Below are 25,733 nucleotides of genomic sequence, written 5' to 3' on the forward strand. Positions count from 1 at the left end.
AAGGCCTCTTGGAGAGCTTCCCCAGTTTCCCCCAGACAGAAATGCCCCCTTTGTACTTCTTTTAAATAAGTACTATAATTATAGTATTTAGTTATGATAATATTAGTAAAATGAATTAGGAGGTGGCATGATGTGTGCTCTTTCGGAGAGAAAACAGCACAAGATCACAATTTTGTGGTAGAAAATTTTCAAATAGAATATGCTAAATGGGGGTAAGGAAAAGTTGACTATAATCAGACCTGTGGTTACTCAGGCTTCACACCACCTACCATGAAGAACATACAAGTATGTAACATACAAGAGGGATGTTAGGCAGAGAATCCAGAGATCCTAGTCCAGGTCTTGGTTTGTCCCTTACTAACTGTTTCACACTGGGCTGAATTTGTACATCTGGATCCTGAACATCTGTAAAACTGATCAATTGTCTATGAAGTAGACACCCCCTAATGTCCTTTCCACTTATAAATTCTATGATTTCCAAAACTTTAAATGCCCTCAAGAGAGTAAATCTTGATGATTTATCCACTCCTATCTAGTAAACTGCCTTATGTCCAAATACCACCAATGTTTATTATACCTGATTTTGTAAAGTTGTTCTCTCTTACTTATTAGCTGTCTGGCTGTGGTAGGTAAGATTTTGTTTTGCTTGAGTTTTGTTCCTGTTGCCTCATACTGTGCCTTGAGAACAATACAATAGCTTGAATGAAGTGAGATGAAGATAAATATTGTCCTCAGAGCAATGGTAGCCAAGGTTCAGCAAGTAGAGAATGGGATAATGGCCCATTTCCTCTTCTGTATAAGCATGGGTGGTAGCCAAAGGTACTTTGCTGAAGGTTGCTTCCTGTATACACTGTGTATCATTGCATGTGTTCCTCAAGCCAAATTTTAGAAGGTATGCCAAGTGGAATTTCACACCAGGTTTGGAGGAAGGGAAAGAAAAAAGCAAGTTCACCCCCTCTTCTCTTCATCCCATTCCCATTCTTCACTAAACAGAGAAGACTCACATACAGCAAATATTTTCAATGGAATAAAGTTCTGGTTTGCCAAGCAGATGAATCAAATATCAACAGTTATTATTTTTGCCATGTATCCCAGGGGGAACTCCAGGCAGTTATAATCAATGCTCATCTCATGACAGAGGGAGTGTGCTTTCCTGCCCTCTACTGACAAGAAGGCTCATTGTGGCTAATCCCCCAGTTCCCAGTTATCTTGCCATTTAAGAGCACACCTGTAACTAGGCCCTTGTGTACCCCCAGCTTTACCCCTCTCAGATAACCTCAGGGATTTATGAGGTAAAAAAGTCTTGCAATTTAATGGAAAGGCTAGGAAAGAACTAAGCCTAGCTGCAGAATCATGTTAGGAAATATCAGTGCGAGAAAAAGATAGAGGGGATCAGCAAAGGGAAAGGAGTCTCAGAAAGCTGCAAAGGTTAAGACACACAGTTCAAAAGAAAGATTTGGCATTAATATAGCCAATGAAAGGTGAACTGGAGAGCAACTGAAAATGCAGAGTGGGTTACTTACTCTCAGTGTCTCAGTTTTCTCATCTTTATTTATTTATTTATTTATTTATTTATTTTTGTCTTTTTAGGGCTGCACCCATGGCATATGGAGGTTCCCAGGCTAGGGGTCCAATCAAAGCTCTAGCCTTCAGCATATGCCAGAGCCACAGCAATGTGGGATCCAAGTTGCATCTGAGGCCTACACTATAGCTCATGGCAATGCCGGATCCTTAACCTACTGCTCAAGGCCAGGGATTGAATCCACATCCTCATGGATGCTAGTGAGTTTTGTTAATGGTTGAGCCACAATGGGAATTCCAAGTTTTCTCATCTTTAAAATGGTACCCACATGAGACAGTTGTTACTAAGATCTAGTAAATTAATGCAAAGCATTTAGCATTACACCTATTAAGTATTCCAGAAATTATTATTAATGTGATAATAATAAAAGTGATTATTTTATGAGTAATTTAAGAAAAAAACATAGTTATTTGGGACAAGAAAATTGTCAGAATGTGGAAATGAAGAGTGCAATCATCTTAAACTACAGAAGACTATATGGGAATGAATCCTAGGTTGATAATGAAATAGAAAAATATGTCATAAATGTACTGAAGCATAATTTTGTTTTGACACAGACAAGTAAAAAAATAGGAATTAGAAGCAAATCTAGCAATCTAACATTTTTAAGCTGAGAATTTAAAAATAAACCCTAAAAGAAATCTAAGCAGGTGTCAGAGCAACTAAAGAAAAATAAATATGGAGGTGAATGCCAAACAAAAAGAACAGGGAAATCCTGGAAACTTCTATTAGTGTGCGCAACTTCCTTCCCAATTATACTCATGGAAGATATATTAGTAGAACAATTTGTAAACAGCTTGAAATATTCCAAATCTGACCCATCATTGACAGCATTTTTTTCAGCCAGGTCATCGTTGTCCACAGCAGAGATACTAGTACCACTATGAGAGAAGTTTCCAATGACTGTGGAGATAGAATCTTCTGGCAGAATCAACTGGCTGCCTTCCATGATAGACCATCCTCTCTGGACTGAATAAAGGAATTTTCTCATTTAAAGGAACTGAAAGTAGGTTTCATTATGAGATGGATCTCTAGTGTGCAGTAAATAGTAAGTTTTTAATCGGATTTTGTTTTCATGAGCGTTTTAGATGTCTATTGAAAAAATGGGTAAGAAATATACACACACAAATACTCTGAGTAGAAATATCTTAGAACTCTGTCGGGGGGGTGGGTAGATGCATATATATACACATACCACAGTGCTAGTGGTTTTTGCTGCTTTGAAAAGAAAAACAGCAAGTTGAAGAGAAGGCTAGGAATAAATTGTGGAAATTAGGACTTTGGGAATACATGCTGTGCCATATCTGCAGAAATGAGTAGTTAGGAGAAGTAGGCTGAAAATGAGATCTGGCAACATTTCTACTTGGAAGGCAGCTCACAGGTGAGACTGAGTAGGAATGTGACCTTTAGTCTGTATCTTTATGAAGTTATGGTGTGCTAAAAGATCCTGGATACCATCTAGAATGCTATTTTCAATATTACATGCTTTCTTGATTGATTTAGTTTCTAAATTTGTAGACATTAACATGTTTAGTTCATGGCTGATTAGAGTATGTGTTATTTGATAACTGTAATTCCTCAATTTTTTGTTTTCCAATGAAGAAATTGTTCTTTTATCTTGGTATAAAATCCTATAATTTATGTAGTTTTATATCCCATTCTTGTGAAATAAGTAACAAAGGCTATCGCAGGCTCTCCATGAAATTATGTAATTCTTTTTTTCCCCTACTTTTTAGGGCAACACCTGCAGCATATGTTCCCAGGCTAGGGGTCAAATCGGATCTGTAGCTGCCAGCCTACACCATAGCCACAGCAATGCCAGATCTGAGTCATGTCTGTGACCCATACCACAGCTCAGGGCAATGCCGGATCCTTAACCCACTGAGCGAGGACAGGGATCAAAACTGTGCCCTCATGGATGCTAGTCAGATTCTTTAACCACTGAGCCATGACGGGAGCTCTGCAATTACGTATTCTTACAGCAAAAAGTAATTGTAATATTGGGAAAGAAATCCTTCTCATTTATGGAATTATAGGAAAATGTCACTTGTTGTGTATTAGTTTTATTTGAGGAGAATAAAAACATTAATGAATACACTATTACAGTATTCCTTACAGTAGTACAGTATTAATGAAATACTGCCTCATCCAATCTTGAATGTGTATGCAAGTCTAAGCAGTCTCTTTCATCTATTAATATGCCTGTTAGGAGTTCCTGTTGTGGCGCAGTGGTTAACGAATCCGACTAGGAACCATGAGGTTGCGGGTTCGGTCCCTGCCCTTGCTCAGTGGGTTAACGATCCGGCATTGCTGTGAGCTGTGCTGTAGGTTGCAGACGCAGCTCGGATCCCGCGTTACTGTGGCTCTGGCGTAGGCCGGTGGCTACAGCTCCGATTCGACCCCTAGCCTGGGAACCTCCATATGCCGCGGGAGCGGCCCAAGAAATAGCAACAACAACAACAAAGACAAAAAAAAGACCAAAAAAAAAATATATGCCTGTTACCATTCTCTGTATTTACCTTCCCAAATTGTTAAATCTAAATATTTAAGATTCACAGAATCAGTTTACCACGGAATCCAACTAGAAACCTGAGCTAAGCTATACAGGGAGCTTGAATACACTTCAAGAGACACTAAAACGGTTCCGTGGGTCAGACAAACAGATTCAGGAAGGATAACTGTGCCTCAAAGTGTTCCTCTATTTCTTTCCCTCTGTGCGCTATGCTCATTCCCACACATATTGTATCTGCCAAAGAAAAGTTAGCGGTTTATAGAAACTTAAAATACCTTGGAAAATACTTTATCACTTGTGATCATTTTGCTTTAAAAAATATTCTGCAGGAGCATGAATCTTTTGTTCTGGTGTTATAGACACAAAATATCTCTAAAAGGTATTTGTTACTAGGCTTTTTCACATTTAGAATAGTTTTCTACTACGGATAGAATTCAAATGAGTAGTTCATATTAACACAATGGTAGACTGGAGACTGGCAAATATAAGGTGGCTAAAATCAATAATTTAGAATACTTAACCTTAATGAAAAGATGAAGAGACCTGAAAAAAAAGGGGGGGTTGTCTATAGAAAAGTCAGAGTGAAGGACTTAAGGATAGTCATGAAACACAAAGGTGCTACCAGAGGAATCAGAATAATCTAATTTTACTTAAATCTAGCTAAAAAGGTGGCTGCCATACTAGTAAAGTCTCAAATAATACTGAATTAAGAAGTGTTGACAACTACCAAAATTTTGCAATTTCCTTTCCTCTCCAACTCAAGCTGCAGACAGATTAAAAGGGCTATTTTAAGAATTCATATCTGACTAATCTAATTTCTCAAGACTGAAACAATCATTTTATTTCCACAAAAAATTTTCAATTCTGTAGATTCCTTCCCCTATATCTCTAGTGGATCTTGAGTGGCCTAGAAATAGTCAAATCAGGAGACTGAGAATAAGGATTTTGGAAAAGCAAACATAAATCCAAAACAATAGAAGTTACAAAAATTTTTCTATATTAGACTAAATATAGATATTTTGATTCATTTGGAAAGATACATATTAAACTTGAATGTAGGCCTTAATCTAAATTATGTATAACATCTATGTAGTTAAGAAACTTTTACTAGTTGCTTATTAGACTAACCTTAAATTCACCTGAGACCTTAACAAGGTAGTAGACATCAGCTACAACACAAAACCAATTAGTTAATGCAGATTACACTGAAGACCTTTCAGGTAGAATAATTGTGTGTTTAGATAGGTGTAGCTGGGTGGTTATGACCGTTCTTAGCCATATCACATTCTCAAATGCCAAAAGAAAGAGCATGTTACCTTAAAAATATTTAATAAGGAAATTTCCTTCAGAAACTCAATTTTCCCCAAACCCAAGAAATTCATAATGACATACAGCATTGTTGTAAAGCCAATATGAGTTCGGTCAGAATAGTTCCCAATACATTTTAAATATTCCACGTACTTGTGTTTGGTTGGCCCAAATCTAGTGAAGCTTATCTACTAAATCATTATATTTAACACAGAAGTTGAAGCTCAAATAGATATTGATAAAAGTAGTTATTTTGAAACAAAGACATTTCATTATTTCCCCAAGGCTTACAACCAATACAGTATTTTTGATTATTGTTAATATTTTTGCTTCCTGAAGATAAGTTTTGCCAAATGAAAAACAAAAAGTATGGCCAAAACTCAAGTAACTAAACACCTTTAACTAACTTGTTTACCATCTTCTAAGTCATTTCCAGGCTTAAGTTCCTTAATATGTTTTTTTCAACTCATCTTTGAGCTTGTGAAAATTGTCATTAAGCTATAAAATATGTTAACCACCCCACAGAATTTACAAATTGTAGTATAGAAGGCCTTTACCAGGAAGTATTGGGAAAGCATTTTTTAAATTGTTGGCAGACTCAGTCACCAGTGACTCTGAGAAACAGTTGGCTTCTATTTCCTCCTGAAGGCAGATTTATGTTCATGTTCTCTGAGTCCCATTCATTCATGCTGTCCTTGGTTTCTAGAAACTTTCAATCTCCTAGCAACTTTTCTGATCACTTCATTCTCTTTAAAATTAACCAATCTTTTCCCCCATTTCTCTCTACATTTCCAGGAAATAACTAATTAATTCAATAAGCGAATCTGTACTAATCAGATACATTTGCATGTATATCATAGTTTTGGTTGGCAGTGTTTTAACCAAAAATGATGGGACCTGCAGCCAGGACACTTGGGGTTGCAAGCTGACCTTTGGTTATTTTTCAAATTTTAATATTTAGTCTGCCGATCTAGCATATCCTAAAGCAATATACCACTGAAATATAATAGAGGTTAAGTTTCATTTCCACTACATGAACTAATAGAATCACTACCAGGTACTCAGAGGAATTTCACATGATAGACAGTTATGCAGGGAGTTATTTTACTTTATGCTTGCAACAACAACAACAAATTTCCTTTTGAAAAAATGGAATCCCTATTGCTTTTTATAATATGTAGCCAAATTTTTCCTCTCTCCTTCTCTCTCTCTCTCTGCCAGCATTGGCAGCCTGGGTATTTTCATGCTGCTTTACATAATTGGTCTGAATACATGAATCTGCCATTTATTCACAAACATACAAATCACTCTCCTTTGAGAGCATGACGTAATTGAGTCAGGTTCACATCTGTACAAACATAGATTCACCTCCTACACTCAGTCGGATAATTTCTCATAATACAATAAACGTTATATTTAAATGAAAAAAATGAAATTATTATCTTGATCTTATTTTGATTTTATGTAATTCTTCCACTTCACCCATTCCACTTGTCTACTCTACTCACTTTACCCCACTTTTGCTGAGAATATGCTGTCTAGTTATCCTGTCAAAAGCAAGCATTGTTTTCTCAAAAGACATTGCCCAATACAGAATCAAATATTCAGGAGGAGTTCCTGTCATGGTGCAGCGGAAATGAATCTGACTAGGAACAATGAGGTTATGGGTTTGATCCCTGGTCTCACTCAGTGGATTAGGGATCCAGCATTGCTGTGAATTGTGGTGTAGGCTGGCAGCAACAGCTCTGATTAGACCCCTAGCCTGGGAACCTCCATATGCCATGGGTGCAGCCCTAAAGAGACAAAAGACAAAAAAAAATATTCAGGATATAACATTTTTTAGACTATAGTTCTTCATTTTGCCTAGCTAAAATAATACAGAGCCCACCAAACAGTACTTTTAATCATTAAAATTTTTTATTATAGTTGATTTACAATGTTCTGTCAATTTCTGCTGAACAGCAAAGTGACCCCATTTTATTTCTTTTTCTTTTTTCTTTTTTTTTTTTTCTAGGGCTGGGTCTGTGGCATATGGAAGTTCCCAGGCTAGGGGTCGAATTGGAGCTTCAGCTGCCAGCCTATGAACCTGCATCCTTCTGGATACTAGTTGTTGGGTTCTGAACCCGCTGAACCATGATGGGAACTCCAAAGAAACAGTACAATTTGGTTTTATTTCTTTTTCTTTTTCCAGTTTTATATATATATTTGTCTCATATATCTTCTATCATGTTCTATCACAAGTGATTGGATATAGTTCCCTGTGCTATACAGCAGGACCTCATTGCTTTGTCATCTAAAGGTTTTGAACAACATTGACAAACAACATAGTACATAGCTGGAAAGAGACTATGTCTTTTCATTAGTGCTTTAAAACATTTAAAAGGATTAACTGTCATTATATTATGCAGCCAGTTTAACTGGCTAAAGAAAATCTCATACTTGCAAAGCCATTTCTAACCATGTTCATAGTAGACACTATCTTGTGTAAAAGAAGGTCCAAAGAAACTTACAAAGTTTCCTCAGATTGAAGACAAGTTTACTTAAATTAATATTTTAAGAACTGATTCAACCAGAACCCATTATGTCAAGAATAGCACCATATTTTCCATTGGAAACATTCCCAGTGTTACTTGTAAAGTACATATTAGAAAAGGGGGGAATTTAATATGACTGTGAAGTTGAGACATAGAAAGAATATAGATAACAGGCAAAAGTATATGATAAACAAACTTCCAGAGTTCCTGTTGTGGCTCAGCAGGTTGAGAACCTGACATAGTGTCCATGAGGATCTGGGTTCAGTTCCTGGCCTCACTTAGTGGGTTGAGGATCAGTGCTGCTGAAGCAGCAGCATAGGTCACAGATGTAGCTGGGATCTGGCAGTACAGTGGATGCAGTGTAGGCTTGCAGCCATAACTACAATTCCACCCCTAACCTGGGAACTTCCATATGCTGCAGGTGTGGCTGTAAAAAGAAAAAAAAATTTCCATATCTCCTAACATCATTTTTTTAGTATTTTATTTTATTTTTATGTTTGATTTACAATGTTCTGTCAATTTGTACTGTGAGAAGCAACACATTTATGCATATATATACATTCTTTTTATCACATTATCCTCCATCATGTTCTATCGCAAGTGATTGGATATAGTTCCCTGTGCTATACAGCAGGATCTCATTGCTTATCCACTCCAAATTCAATAGTTTGCATCTACTAATGCCAATCTCCCAGTCCATCCCAATCCCTCCCCCTCCCCCTTGGCAACCACAAGTCTGTTCTCTATGTCCATGTGTTTGTAGATAGGTTCATTTGTGCTAAATATTAGATTCCAGATATAAGTGATATCATATGGTATTTGTCTTTCTCTTTCTGACTTACTTCATTTAGCATGAGAGTCTCTAGTTCCATCCATGTTGCTACAAATGGCATTATTTTGTTCTTTTTTATGGGTGAGTAGTATTCCACTGCATATATGTACCAAATCTTCTTAATCTGTCCATCTGTTATTGGACATTTAGGTTGTTTTTGTGTCTTGTCTATTGTGAATAGTGCTGCAGTGAACATAGGAGTTCACGTATCTTTCAGAATGAAAGTTTTGTCTGGATATATGCTTAGGAGTGGGCTTACTGGATCATATGGAAGTTCTATATTTAGTTTTTGGAGGTACCTCCATACTGTTTTCCATAGTGGTTGTGCAAATTTACACTCACACCAACAGTGAAGAAGGGTTCCTTTTTTTCCACACCTTCTGCAGCATTTGTTATTTATAGACTTATTAATGTTGTCCATTCTGACCTGTGTGAGGTGATACCTCATTGTACTTTTGATTTGCATTTCTCTAATAATTAGTGAGGTTGAGCATTTTTTCATGTGCCTGTTGGCCACCTGTATGTCTTCTTTGGAGAAACGTCAATTTAGGTCTTCTGCCCATTTTTCAATTGGGTTGTTTGTTTTTTGCTATCCTAGCATCATTTTAATTCTTGATTCCTAAAATCAGGAAGGACAATATTGTCATCCATAATCTTAAAAATTCATTGGAATTTTCTGGTACCTTCTTTGACTACCATAACTAATTAGTAAGTGACAATTGGTTTTCTACCTCCCCCCAAATCCAACATTTTATGACTGTCATACTATTATGGCATAGGAGCTATGAAAAAATATATATTACATTTATAAATATACATAATGCATAAGTTAGTTTGTCTAACACAGATATTAAATCTTATAAAATATATTTACCTTATAAATCTTCATAATTCTAAAATTGGAAGGAGGCTATAAGATTGTATGATCTAAACCTTTTATTTTAGAGATAAGGACATTAAAATCTTATAATGAACCATAAATCCAGAGAGAGTCGTGATCCAAAAGAGAGGAATCGTGTCTGTTTTGTTAATTTTTATAGCCATGGTGCTGTATAAAGTGGCAGGCAGGCACTAGATACATGTTTATTAGGCAAATGCTTCAGTGAACACTGAACAAGAAAGGTGACATTTTTCTCTATGCCTTTACCATTTAGACCTTCATAAGCAACAACTATTTGGTCTTTAGCAAATTCAATTCTATAATTATTGAGTACTTTCTATCAGGGAAAATGCAATATAATTTGGAGGAAACAGTTTGTTAAGATGAATGCCAAGATGCATGCCATAACTTTTGTCTTAATGTAATTAGTTATGTATAGTTTACCTTAATATCATTAAAAGAAGATATCTGCTAAAAGACAGTGACTCAATCCTGAGAAGGGAGACATTGTTTCTCACTGGTAGTATCTGGAGAGTCTTCATGAATGAAGAGTTATTTGGCCTAGAACTTGAAAAATTGTTAGAAAATAAATTAATAGAACTATTAGAAAGGTCCCAAGAATATTCTATGAAGGACGAATTTGAACAAAAACACAAAGGCAAGAAAAGGAATGACTTGTTATAGTAATGGGGGGGAGGGCTGGCTAATGAGTAGTTTATAAAAAAAGTTAGAAATAAACCTGAAAGAGATGGGAGGAAGCCAGATTATGAAGGGCTTTGCATGTCTGCACTTCATTAGTCAAGCAGTGAGCAAGGCTGTGTGGAAAGTAATATAATGTCTTTTCTATCAAAGGAAATCTTTGTTATTCCATTTTGCTCTGGTTTCAGCTGAAACACCTTCCTGAGACTCTCCCTCCTCTTTCCCTCTTCTCCCAGTAACCGTTTGTTTCAAATTAGCCAACTGACAGGAATGTGAGCCCTGACCTGACCAATGGGAAGGGGACAGGAGCATCACCTGAGTTAGGGATAAATAGGGAGGGTTTTTTTCTTCTTTGCACATGCTTTTTGAGTACCCACACCCTTTAAGATTTCTCATAAAGTTCTAACAAAGCCAATTAAAAAAAAACAAAACCATATGATCAATTTTATTCAGGTAAATCATCAGGCCAAGGTTGACACCAGACTTAATTGGCAAATAAATTAGGCTTGGTTTGGCTAATATTTGATAAAAATGAGAGTAATTTTAGAGATAAAGAGATGTTTCAATGAAAACTTGCTAAATCTGTTAATCTCATTCTTTTAATTGTGGTCAGTATCACTAAGACTTCCTAGATAGTTCTTTGCTATTGTGTTATATTGCTGCAAAGGTCAACTGGTTTCTAAAAGAATATTCTAAGCTTGTTTCTAAAGTTTATCTCAGTAATCTACTTTTGGATAAAGATCAGATGCCCCAAAACCTGCAACAAAGTAACTATGCATACTAAAAGGGACACAATATGAAAGGGCTATTTCCAAGCTTGTAGAGGAAGACTCTGATCCCTTACTATGGAACCGGGAGGAGGTGCAACAATTTAGGGATTTGAGAGAGGTGCTGACAGGGTCCCCGTCTTCTGGCTCTACCATCCTTTTGAAAAACCTTTTCATTTATTTGTAAGAATGGGCTGGGGAACAGCTCTAGAGGTCCTCACACAGAAACATTGGGGAAGCCACCAGCTGGTGGCCTTCCTTTCCTGCCTCCTGGACCCCATTGCCAGAGGATGGCTGAATACATACAATTGGTAGCCACCACTGCCCTATTAACTGAAGGAAACAGAAAACTCACCTTTGGAGGAAGGCTGACTGTGACTATAAAAACAGGATATGGGGACACAAATGCCTGGTTGAAATGGAAAAAATATTCTGTGGACATACTACACAAAGGCAGCTGTTACACTTGTGCCACAGGGAGACCGGAGGCCCAAGTCGTTCCCTTTCCTTTGGGATGGTTATCAGACCCACGGGGTCTTGAATGTGTGATGGCCCTCTCCCAGGACAAAATGGTTTGAAATAATGAGTCCAGTCAGACTTTTTCATTGCTGTTCCCTGAGGTCAAAATTTCTGCAGGAGTTCCCTTCGTGGCGCAGTGGTTAACGAATCCGACTAGGAGCCATGAGGTTGCGGGTTCGGTCCCTGCCCTTGCTCAGTGGGTTAATGATCCGACGTTGCTGTGAGCTGTGGTGTAGGTTGCAGACTCGGCTCGGATCCCACGTTGCTGTGGCTATGGTGTAGGCCGGTGGCTACATCTCCGATTAGACCCCTAGCCTGGGAGTCTCCATATGTCGCGGGAGCGGCCCAAGAAATAGCAAAAAGACAAAAAAAAAAAAAAAAAAAAAAAAAAAAGTTCTGGTCAGCCCCCAAGAATTATTCAGCAGCCAAATGAAAATGTCAACTTCTCAAGTCTAAAATGACAAGAGGCAAAGGAGACTTTCTTAGGCAACCTGACCAGGTGTAGTGAAAGCTGGTCCTACATCACCCCACAATAAATGCCAGTTCCAAGTGCCCTGGGCAGATGTCTGGTGGTATTGTGGGAGTCCACTAATGGGCATCCTTCTGGATAATCAAAGTGACGCCTGTACTTTGGTACAATTGGCCATCCCTTTCACCCTGCATTTAGGACCCAATCTCAAACTCAACCAATCCTGAGGAAACCAGACATCATCCCTCCACCCTGGGGGAGGGTCCTTTGACCCCAAAGTCTACATCGATTCAGTAGGTGTTCCAAACAAATTTAAGGCAAGAAATCAGGTAGCTGATGGATTTAAATCTGCTCTCTTTTGGTGGTCAACCATAAACAAAAATGTCGATTGGATAAACTGCATCTATTACAATCAACAAAGACTCATTAATTACACTAGAGATGCCATTAAAGAAATAACTGAACAGCTAGGGCCAACTACTCAAATGGCATGGGAAAATAGACTTGCTTTAGATATGATGCTGGCAGAAAAGGGTGGAGTCTATGTAATGATTGGTATCTAGTGCTGTACATTCATTCCCAACAACACCACCCCAGACGGCACCATCACAAAGGCCCTACACAGATTAATGACCTTAGCAGATGAGCTTTCAGAGAATTCTGATATTAATGACCACTTCACAGACCTTTTAAAAAATTGGTTTAAAAAAAAATGGAAGGGACTAAATAGCTTCAATCTTTACCCCTCTAATTGCTGTAATTAGTGTCCATGTCTTAGTTGCATGTTGTATAATTCCTTGTGCCAGGGAACTTATTCAAAGATTAATAGAAACTGTCCTAACAAAGCAACTGGGACCCCCTCTCCACCTAGCCAATATACCCCTGATGGAACAATAAAACATGAGAGCCAAACCATGCTCAAAGAGTTTGAAGAAAAGAACATTTGATAAAAAAAAAAAAAAAGAAAAAAAATGAAAGGGGGAATTGTGGAAAGTAACATAGTGTCTTTTCTGTCAAAGGAAACCTTGCTATTTTTCTCTGGTTTCAGCTGAAACACCTTCCTGTGACACCACCCCCTCTTTCCCTCTTCTCCCAGTAACAATTTGTTTCAAATTAGCCAACCAAGAAGAATGTGTACCCTGACCTGATCACTGGGAAGGGGACAGGTGTATCACCTGCATTAGGGATAAATAGAGAGGGTCTTTTCATCTTTGCATGCACTTTTTGATTACCCACACCCTTCTGCAGAAATAAATAGCCTTGTCAAGATCTCCCTGTGTTCATGTGTCTCATTTTCTGACACTGATGATCTGAGCAATCTCCCCAACAGCTCTGACCAGAGGAGTTACATACTAAAGAGCTATCAGGGCTATTTAGCTGCAGTATCCAGAAAAAAGTAAAGATCAGACCTGTCCTGTAGGGCCCTTATGTAAGGGACTGAATTGCATGTTGGATTGTACAAATAATAAATACTTCCTTTAAAATATCCAATGTGTTTGTCTGGACATAATTCTTTTATTCATTGTAAAATGACTACTTGTAGCATGAAGGTAAGAGAGAGACATGTGGGTGGATGTGAGCAGGAAAAGTAGAGGAAATGGAGAAATAGTTTTTGTATTTTGAAGACATTTGTTGTTTTAAGAAAATATATTTTCTGTAAATGCATTCAGTATTAAACCTTTTTTGGAGGTATTAATGCTGTCTTTCTGGGAGACCAGGAGAATTACAGGAAATCAAAATAGAAATGGTGCAAAAAACTTGAGATATTTGGAAAAACCCCTCTCTTTTTGAGTACATACAACAACCATTGCAATTCGTTATCTTCAACTGGATTATAGTCAAGTTTAATAGAACTTGAGTGAAAATAATGTTATTTCTGGTATGATTATGCTTTTTTCCCCTGCATACTATGTTCAATGTCCTTAACAAGGATAAATCAAGGGGTATTCTCCAAAGACTTCCTTTTTTTTTTTTCCCCCCTTTCTCACCTTTTTATATCTTCAGCCTTCCTTCAGGCATATTATGCTATCATTTGCTGGGTTACTTTCAAACATACAAGCATACATTTGAAAGTATGTTTGTTTTGCTTTGTTTCATACTAAAGCAACTTCAATCTGATTATGTACTCTTAAATTACTCCATTTCCAGAATTAGGAAAAAATACAGGACTATATTTGGTGGAACTTTTAAATACTTTTATTTTTTTATTAACTTTTATTATAGCTGATTTACAATGTTCTGCCAATTTTTGCTGTACAGCAGAATGATCCAATTGTACATATATATATATATATATATACATTCTTTTTTTCACATTATCTTCCATCACGTTCCATCACAAGTGACTAGACATAGTTCCTTGTGCTATACAGCAGGATCTCATTGTTTATCCACTCCAAATGCAATAGTTTGCATTTACTAACACCAAACTCCTAGTCCATCCCACTCTTTTCACAAGCCAATTCCAATTTAAACAGTGTTGGAATCCAACATCATTAATGGTTAGACAAACTAAACAGGAGGTAATACTGTTGACACATTTTGCATATGTATAGTATGTACCAAACATTGTAAACTAAAATTGAAACACGTAAAGGAAGTTAAAATGTATCAATTTTTTATTCACTGATAGTCTGTTTAATATTAGAGTCTGGGTGGAATGCTATCCCTTCTTATAAACAAATGTATGCAGGAATCATTGTTACTTTGGCATAAAGAAAGTGTAATTTACAAATTACTTTTCCCTCTCTCCTGGCATCCTGCAGTAAGTCTCCCATTGAGATTTAAACTCAGGACCTCCAGAGAACAGATGGTGGAGACCTTGTCTTCTTGCTGATCACAGCATGGGGCAGTGTAATTTGGTCTTATAATCCAGTCATTTGAAATAGGATGCTCCTTTTAGTCTTCCATTTGCCTCTGTTTTTTAGATAAACACTTTATTTTTTTCAATAAGAAATGCTTCATTTCTATTTGATCTGTCCTCACAAACTGACCTGGAGCAAATAAAACCAACAGAAACAATGTCTTTTGTTGTTAGATTTAGGTTTGACTAGTAGTGTGGAGTCAGGAATCCAAATTTCTTCCTTCTGGTATTTCTTGTCAAGCAAATTTACTTCACGTTGTATGCATAAATCTTGCTGAGGACAAAATAAATCCATTAAATCTGATGGAGAAGGACAAAGATAGATGCAGTGATTTTCAACAGATAAATAATGACTCTGTTAAAACACTGCAATGGATTTTTTTCTTCCCATTTATTCCTCAGACTTAGATTTTGTGTTGATTTGGATTAAAGAGTGGGTATTTAAATGGTACTAGCATTTCTCTTCATTTCTTTCTCAAACATGTATATCTACATTCATACTGTAAATATATATATTAAGCTTTGTAACAGAATCCTCTTATAAAAGGCAGGGGATTTCAAAACAAAATAGAAACAAAGAACTATAACAACAATGATTATATTATTTTATTATCACTGAATGTTATTAAAACCTCACCAAGTTTTCAGCCAAGTCTGAAGATATAAAAAAGTGAGAATGGAAAAAAAAAAAAAAAAGGAAGGCTGAAGATATAAAAAGATGAGAAAGGAAAAAAAAAAAAAAAAAAAAAGGAAGTCTTTGGAAAATACCCCTTGATTTATCCTTGTTAAGGACATTGAACATAGTATGTGGGGGAAAAAAGCTTAATCATACCAGAAATGACATTATTTTCACTCAAGTTCTAATAAACAAAACATTGTGAATGTTCTATCCAAGAAAAGAAACAAATGTAAAAGTGAACATTTAAGCAATAATTCTCAGTAAACCAACTCAAAAAATTGAAGGATCAGAAAGCATTTTCAAATATGTCAAAGGAGGCCCAGGCATGTGGCACCTGACCAGAACCCTTGTGGGAAGAACATACTTCACAGTAAGTGGGGGGCAGGGATAGCTTAATCAACATACAAAAAGAAGATGGTGAAGAGGGAGCAATAGACAAATGGTATGAATAACAAAACATTAACCTTTGATTTTCTTACTCTTAGAAACAGTATCTAATTTCCATAACCTATTTCTGAATGAAGCAATTGAGGCAATACCTTGCTACTTTGAGAATGGAAAGGTTTTTGTAGTTGCTCACTGTGTATTATTGTGGTAAATGCTGGTTAAGTGGCCTTTATGATGCATTTCATTCATGATGCATTAGAAACAATTGACAAATTCCATCCAGGGAAAGTGATTATTATAGAAGAGCTATAGCTCTTTTTTTTTTTCTCTTTTTTTCAGTTTTACTTTTGATAATGAAGACAAATTTAGTTATTAAACACTTCTCTTAAAAGGGCTATTTGACAAAAAAAACCGAAGTTTTTTCAATTTTTTAAGATCTCTTTATAGATGCTATATATTATAGGTAGTCTGTTTCACAGTAAGTGACTTTTATCAGACATATTTTTAAAGCTTTCTTAGTGTTAAACTTCCACTGTGCTACTTTTATAAGTTTAATTCATAATTAAATTAATATAACCACAGCACCTTTGGAAAGCTTCTATTTCTATTTGATTCACATAAGAGTTGAATTCCCCTACTCTTAAAATCTTGTCTTCCATCTTTGCCTTCAAATTCACATATCACTGCAAAATGTTGCAAATAAAAATTACAGTTTCAAAAAGTCTATTAATATTGCACTGGAATTTTAACATAAGGAAAAGATATAAATATTGATGACATCATAATAGGAAGCAACTGTAAAGTAGATAATTTTGTTTAAGAAGTAACACAGGTCAAAATGATTTATACAGATAACACTGAGCATAACTCCTGTATAAAACAAATACCTACTGTTGTCACAGCTGGGAGAGTGACCTTTTCAACTTTTTGAGGCTCCACCTTTGTAAATTATTGGCAATTTCCTCACTATTGGGAAAGCATCCCCTTCCTCTGCCCTTCTTTCTATATCTGTGTACACAGTAACTGAATAAAAACAGGACTATTGGCTAGTTGAATGTTTTTGCTGTGCAAGCCACCGTTTTAAACCAAAATCTAGAATCTTTAAGTGGCAATTGTCACACTAGTGCACCTTCTGGGAAGTGCCCTGGAAATGCTCTTGTCAATCCTGCTTTTTGTAGCGCTACCTTAGATGATCATGGGAAAAGAATGGAGAGCAAATGATATTACAGTGAAACTATTCCATTTGTAGGAGAATAAACAGCCATCCCTACTTTGTTGGTACCATTTTTAGGAATTAACTCTTAAACTTATTCAACCTAACACTCTTAGTTCACCCCGAAGGACCACAAAAAACCAAGGAAGAATGGAAGCCCTTCAGTCTTCTAAGGGGGAGCCATTGCCTCGCTGAGTGCCTAGTCACTCTCTTGATAGTCACATTTCTCAGGAAACAGTGGCTTAAGGAGTCTCAAGTTCAATGAAGCTGGAAAAAAGTACGCTTAAGGGACCCATGTACAATTCTAACAAGTCTTGTGTAATTTTACAAGTCTGTGGCAATTTTTCCCTTTCCAACATGCTTTAAATCTATTCTTTTGTTTGTTCCTTGTAACAGATCTGTGATGCAAATGAAGAAATCAAGGTAAAATGCTTTAAATTTTTTCTGCTTCTTAGGAAAAAAACATTATTGAACATTTTTAGTGTCTGCCATTAGATAGCTCTGCCACCTTGGATCTCCCAACTGGTTTCAGGGCATTCTGGGTTCTAATGGGAACCTCAGAAATACAGTGAGACTCCCACAGGACACAATTTATCAAGGCCTTTCTTTTTCTTTTTTCTTTTTGGTCTTTTTGCCATTTCTTGGGCAGCTCCCGTGGCATATTCCCCATCTAGGGGTGGACTACGCCAGAGCCACAACAACGCGGGATCCGAGTCGCATCTGCGACCTACACCACAGCTCACGGCCAGCACCGAATCCTTAACTCACTGAGTGAGGCCAGGGATCAAACCCGCAACCTCATGGTTCCTAGTCGGATTCGTTAACCACTGAGCCACAATGGGAATTCCATGCCAAGGCCTTTCTAAATCAAGATGAATTGTTAAGGAATTAGAAAAACCTCCAGGTTAAATCCTCCAAGTCTGTATTCTCAGGAATAATATCCTTATTATTTGTTAGGTTCTTTATAAATATGTCAAGATGTTTATAAAAACCACATTTGGGGGAGTCAGTTCTTTGGGGAAATCAGTACTGTTACTTTAAGAAAAACTTAGAGGGGACCTCCAATTCTCACAATAGGGAGACAGAGTTCCTAGAAATCTTGTCAGCTAAAGCACCTAAAATTGATAGTTAGAACTTAAAAAAATTATTAGTAATAAATATAGTTCATTTATTTGTGAAATGGTGCATATCCTATATATATGAAACTGATAATAGGAAGGTCATAGGGAGGGAGTGTAAATTGGTGCAAATATAACTATATTCCTTTCCTGTTTCAATGTAAATAATTGCAACTACAAAAATTGTGGGACATTGTGAAAAACAGATACAAGGACTGAGTTAGTTTTGTGTTTGTTTGTCTGTTTTAAGCAACATGTATTCCTCTGGCTGGATTATAGCTGCTAAAATGGGTTTAAATTGAGATCTAGGCAAGAAGGTAATTCCTAGAGCTAGAGGTCTGAGAGAATATGGGATGGGAGGGGGAGGGAAAGCAGGGAAGAGCATTAAGTTTAAATAATAAATACAGTACAAAAGCTTAAAATGTCCATGGAACTGTTTTCTCCTGTCTTAGCATCTCTATCTCTTAGCATCTCTATCTCCACCTCCACCCTGATCCATCCTTCCTCCACCTTGGCAGATCCAACAGTACAAGGCTAATGGGGGGAGGTGGGGATAGTTGAGGTTAGAAGGGACACAGGCTTTATCAAGGCTCCCAGAGATGTGTCCCAAATACAAATAGGAGGGAAACAATGGACAAAGTATGTGTCTTATGGGTGGAACAAATACTCCTAGGAGAAGCAGATCGATACCACTTTCCTGAGGAAGAGTCCTCCACTGTGCAAGGGGATAGATTACCGGATTATAGAGTGTATTCCGCAGGTAGTCATACTAAGGATCACCAAACACATTTTACCTTTTTCTTCATCGTCATTCTCTTTGGAATGGAAATACGCCTCTAGTATTTTCATTTTATTTTCTTTCTAGTTTTTTTCTTGTTTAAGTGATGCTTGTGATAAATATTTTAAAAGCATTTTTAATTCATTGCTAAGCCAACAAAAAGAAAGGAAATTTAAGAGGACAAAAATGAGGTAAAGGCAGGAATCCAGAAAGGTAAGCTAGCTCCTAACCTAAGGGCATTCACCAAAAATTTGAGTTTTTCAGTCAATTTAAATGTTTCAAGAAAACAAAATATACAGATTTGCAGGGGGGCAGGAAGGCTACATAAACACCTGACTAAAGTGAGGAATGCAAAGAGTTATGGCCTTGGTATATAGGAAATCCAAAAATAAAACTAAAAACAGCAAACTAAGAATATAGCAAGAAAACTTGCCTGTCTAATTTGGGTAAAGAGGAAAAAATATTCTGTTTATTAAAAACTATAAACTAAGTGTCACCTGGATTTGTGGACTGAATTGACTAGGAAGTCTTCAAATCTTCAAACTGAGAATTTATTCAGTCTTGGGCTGAAAGTGTCCTCAAATACTAGGTGTAAATGGATACAGTTTTCTCAGGAAAAACTTATTCAGCCAAGGTCTTAATTCTCACAGAAAACTCTCAAAACACAGTAGACAGTAGAATATTACAAAATACCTAAAGAAGCAACAGAAACAAAAGACTGAAGACACAGGTTTTAGAAATTTCAGATGCTGGAGTAATCAGGTAAGAATATAGAATAATGGTATCTAGTATGTTTATTTTTTAGTTATAATTTTTTTTTTTGCTTTTTGTTTTTTTTGCTTTTTTAGGGTGCACCTTTGGCATATGGAAGTTCCCAGGCTAGGGGTCAAATCAAAGCTAAAGCTACTGGCCTATGAAACAGCCACAGTATTACAGGATCCAAACCATTTCTGTGACCTACACCATAGCTCACAGCACAACACCAGATCCTTAAGCCACTGAGCAAAGCCAGGGATTGAACCCACAACCCCATGGATACTAGTCAAGTTCATTAACTGCTGAGCCATGAGAGGAACTACCCTACTAGGTTTAAATAAATAAAAGAAGACATTGAAAATATATACAAGCATTGTACAAAAACTGTGAAAACAGGTTAAAGAGTTTTGGAAAAGAACTTACCAGAACTTTTAAAATCAAAACTATAATCATGAAAAAATTTTAATTATCCCTTGCTTTAAAAGCAGATTACACAGTACCAAAAAATAGTAAGCTGGAAGATAAATATAAAAAAACCTTTTATAAGGTTGTGGCACAGAGAGACAAAGAAATAGGAAATATAGATTAAAAATACATGGATAATAAAGTGAAGAAAGAAGAGAAAGACTGAGAGAAAGGAAGTTCTGAAGAGTTAATGACAGAGGTGTTTCCCAAATTGTTGAAAGACAACAGATTCGGATTCAGGAAGACCACCACTGTTAAAAAAAAAAAAAAACATAAATTGGCATATCATGATGAACTTCAAAAACACCCAAGACAAAGAAAGATCTTAAAATATGCCAGAGGCAAACATCAAATTACCTGCAGAGAAATAATATTTAGACTGACGTCTGTTTCCTCAACTGGTTATTGAAACCAGAAGGTCATGTAATAACTTCCTCAAAGGACAGAAAATTCAATAGTTGATCAAGTAGTGAAATTGCCTTTCAATAATAAGAATATAATGAATCCACTTCAAACAAATATAGATGATTTGACACTAGGACAGTCTTATTAAAGAACACTTTAAGGATGATGCTAAGAAAACAAATGTAGGAGTTCCCATCATGGTTCAGTGGTTAACAAACCCAACTAGTATCCATGAGGATGAGGGTTCAATCCCTGACCTCTCTCAGTGAATTAAGGATCCAGCATTGCTGTGAGCTGTGGTGTAGGTCACAAATGCAGTGCAGATCCTGGATTGCTGTGTTTGTGGCTTAGGTCAGCAGCTACAGCTCCAATTTGACCCCTGCCTGGGAACCTCCATATGCTGGGGATTCAGCCCTAAAAAGACCAAAAAAGACAAACAAACAAACAAAAAAACAAATGTAATCCCAAAGAAAAGACCTCATGTGCATAAGGGTATGGTGATCAAAGAAATTGATAAATATGAAAGTAAAGTGTGAGTTGAAAATGTCTATATAAAACATAATAATAATGACCAATTTAATGAGTTAAATATAGAATTAAACATGGACAAGACTACCATATATGACAGAAGTGAATAATGAGGATCAAACCTCTAAAGTCCTTGTAATATCTAGGAATAGAGCAAAATTAATAACATCAAAGTTTTAAAAGTATGCATGTTGTTAATTTTTTTTGTCTTTTTAGGGTCGTACCCACAGCATATGGAGGTTCCCAGGCTAGAGGTCCAATCGGAGGTGCAGCTGCTGGCCTACGCCACAGCCACAGCCACAGCAACTTGGGATCTGAGCTGCATCTGCAACCTACACCACAACTTAGGGCAATGCTGATCCTTAACCCACTGAGCAAGGCCAGGGATTGAACCTTCATCCTCATGGATCCTAGTCAGATTTGTTCCTGCTGACAAGATGGGAACTCTGCATGTTAAATTTTATAATATACCCTGAAAGGAATAAAAATATAAAATAAAATAAAATAAAATAAAATAAATAAAAAATCTTAAATTTTCAAACCACTAAAAGGATAAAAAATAACAAGGAGAAAAACAATCAGTTTAAAAGAAAGTAAATAGAGAACATGTACTAAATATAAAAATTAAGGCAAATATAAAGCCAAAAAAATAAGAATTGTAGAAAAAATAACTCTTGGAGCTCCAGTCGTGGTGCAGTGGAAACAAATCTGAATAGGAACCATGAGGTTGCGGGTTTGATCCCTGGCCTCACTCAGTGGGTTAAGGATTTGGTGTTGCTGTGAGCTGTGGTGTAATTTGCAGATGTGGCTCAGATCTGGAGTTGCTGTGGCTGTGGAATAGGTCAGCAGGTGTAGCTCTAATTAGACTTCTAGTCTGGGAAACTCCATATGCTGTGGGTGCAGCCCTCAAAACCAAAAAAAAAAAAAAAAAAAAAAACCCTCTCAAAACAATATTAATATAATACTAATTGAACTAAGACAAAAGGCATTCCTAGACATATATACCCATATAAAACATTTCATTTCTAAGGAATAAAACTATTCTAAACTTTTATGTACCTAATATGGAACCAAGCATTTAAAGCAAAACTTAACAGAAGTAAAAGAGAAATTTGACAAAACAACTACTGTAGTGACATATTAAACATCTCTCTCAATAATTGTTAGACTAGGCAATAAAAATATTTATGAAGATGTTTCAGATTTTAATACTACAATAAATGAACTTTATCTAAAGATATACATATATTGTACTTAAGAGTTTAGGAAACATACCCTTTTTAAGCACACAAATAATCATCATGTACAAGGCCACAGACAAACTGTAACAAATATCAAAGAATACATATACCTTATATTACATCATCTGCCACAATCCAATTTAAAAATCAGTAACAAAAAATAAATAAATAAAAATAAAAATCAGTAACATACAAAACCAGTTTTAACAGAGGAAGGAATAAAAGAGAGTCAGTGATCAGATTAAGTGCTCAAAGTTCCATAACTGATCAAAGATGTCAATCCTTTGAGTTGGGAAAAACAATACCCGAAAAGGGGAAATTTTTCTTCTAAGCAATTCAAAGATAAAGAAGAAATCATGGAAAGAAGATATATAGAATGCATTAAAATTGAATAAAAATTAAAGTACACATAACAAACATTGAGGGATTTTTTAATACAATTCTTAGATTGAAATTTATAGCCTCAAACACTTCCATTAGAAAGGAGAAAAGGGTGTTCCTGCCATGGTGCAGTGGGTTAAGGATGCAGCCATTGTTATCTCAAGCAGCTTGGGTGCACTGGTTAAGAATCTGGCATTGCCACGGAACTGGCTTAGATTCAGACCCTCACCTGGAAACTTCCATATGCTGCAGGTACAGCCAAAAAAGAAAGAAAAAGAAAAAGGAAAGAAAAGGAGAAAAATTGAAAATTATTAAAATAACTATTCAATTTATGACTTAGGAAAAGGACACTAGAATAAACCCAAAGATATAAAACTGAGGAAGTAGGAAAGATATAAACAGTAGACTAGAAGAATAATATAAAACAGAGAGGATCAAGAAAGCCCAGATTTGGCTCTAAGACAAAACTATAACAAGATTGATGAAGGAAAAGAAAGTGAAAAACAAAATTAGCAACAACAGAAAAATTTTAAAAGGTATCTAACTATAGATGTTAAAAGAGTATGGAGACAAAAGGTATTATAAATGCTTTTATACCAATAAGTTTAAAACTTTAAAATGGGAAAAAATTCTTAAAAATATAACAATTTAAAAAAGAAATAGAAAACACAAATTGCCCTATAATCATTAAAGCAAGACCACAAAGGAAATACAGACCCAGATGGCTTTGTAGGTATACACTACAGAACACTCAAGGGAATAATTATCCTACGATTACGCAAATTTTTTTTTTTTTTTTTTTTTTTTTGCTATTTCTTAGGCCGCTCCCGCGGCATATGGAGATTCCCAGGCTAGGGGTCTAATCGGAGATGTAGCCACCGGCCTACGCCAGAGCCACAGCAACGCGGGATCCGAGCCGCATCTGCAACCTACACCACAGCTCACGGCAACGCCGGATCGTCAACCCACTGAGCAAGGGCAGGGACCGAACCCGCAACCTCATGGTTCCTAGTCGGATTCGTTAACCACTGAGCCAGACGGGAACTCCACTTACGCAAAATATTAAAAAACATAGACCAAGTAGCAAATCCATTTTTTTAAAGTCAGGTCCAAACTTATTATAAAAATAAACAAGGACTTTAAAACAAAGGAAAAGAATAGCTCATTCTCACTCAAGAAACATAGATGCAAAAATGTAAAAAAAAAAAAAAAATAGCAAACCAAATCTAGGTAGCTAAATTGGAAATGTTCCCAGGAATGAAGATTGTTTTAATGTTAAAAAATTAATTGATGAAAAGATGATAAATTAACTAATATACTAGAAGAGTATGACCATAACAATCACCTCAACAGTTCAGAAAATGTATTCATTAAGTCCAAATCTATTCATGATAAAATACATGTTTAGAGAACTTGGAATAAAAGGCAACTTTTGAAGACTTATAAAGTGTAAAAGTGAAAAAAGCTATAGCAACTATCTTTTAGTAAAATAATTAAAATAATACCCTTTAAGATCAGAAATAAGAATATTATCATTACTATTTTTACATCGAATTAGATACTAACCAAATAAATCTTTAAGAAAAGAAAAAGAAAGTTTCAAAAAAGAAAGAAAAGATAAAGTGTGGTATATATATACACAATGGGGTATTACTCAGACATAAAAATGAATGAAATATTGTGACTTATGACAACATCGATAGACCTTGAAGATATTTTTTGCTAAGTGAAATAAATCAAACAAATACCATGTGATTTCACTTATGTGTGTATTCTAAAAAGCAAAACAAATGAACAAACAAAATGAAACCAGATTCAAAAATTCCGAGAATGGTGGTTGCCAAAGGGGAACAGCTTGGAGCTGGGTGAAATGGATGAGGGCAGAGATCAGGAGGTACAAACTTCCAGTTATAAAGTGAATGGGTCATGGGATCTAATGTATACATCTTGTAATGCCAAATCCTTAATCCACTGAGCAAGGCTGGGGATCAAACCTGCAGCCTCATGAGGACCATGTCTGGTTCTTAGCCTGCTGAGCCACAATGGAAACTCCAAGCACCACACTTGTTTTTAAAAAGGCTATTATGAACAATAAGGAAGACAGCTCATATGTGGTCAAAAAGATCACTCTGGGGTTCGGTTTTGAAGAGAATTTTCTGTTTTAGCATAAGTTTTTTACTGTGGTCTGTTTTTCTGATGGATATTTTTAATAAAGCTTTGGATAAAGATAGTAGGGTTATCAAAAGAAGCTAGAATCAATATTATACATGCTGGTTAATAGAGAATCCAAAGATTTCAACATATTAAAGCAGTGGTATAATTCAAAGGAAATTTTGCAACTCCGGGTCTGAGCCACATCTGCGATCTACACCACACCTCATGGCAACGCCGGATCCTTAACCCACTGAGCAAGGCCAGGGATCAAACCCACAACCTCATGGTTCCTAGTCAGATTCATTAACCACTGCGCTACGACAGGAACTCCATGAAGAAACACTTTTTAAAACCAAAATGTTTAGCTTAAAAAATAATGCTGATCAGATTTACTGTGAACCGCAAATCTGAGCTAGAATCCAGCCTTACCTGACTCCTAGTCTCTGGTCCTGACCCTTTTCTTTGGGAGTCTTATCTTACTGAATCCTCTGTTCTCTTTCCCTTACTCAGTCCTATGGGAAAACTTTATGTACAATATTTAGAAATATTTTCCTATCATTAGTCTGAAACCATGAAAGGCAAGGGGGTTTGGGATTTTCTTGCTTCTCTGCATTGCCAGGTACTTTCTAGTTGGCAGTGAATGAAAAAGAAGATTAAGTGGTA

The sequence above is a fragment of the Sus scrofa genome, chromosome 8 (assembly GCF_000003025.6).
Source record: "Sus scrofa isolate TJ Tabasco breed Duroc chromosome 8, Sscrofa11.1, whole genome shotgun sequence".
Taxonomy (NCBI): Eukaryota; Metazoa; Chordata; class Mammalia; order Artiodactyla; family Suidae; genus Sus; species Sus scrofa.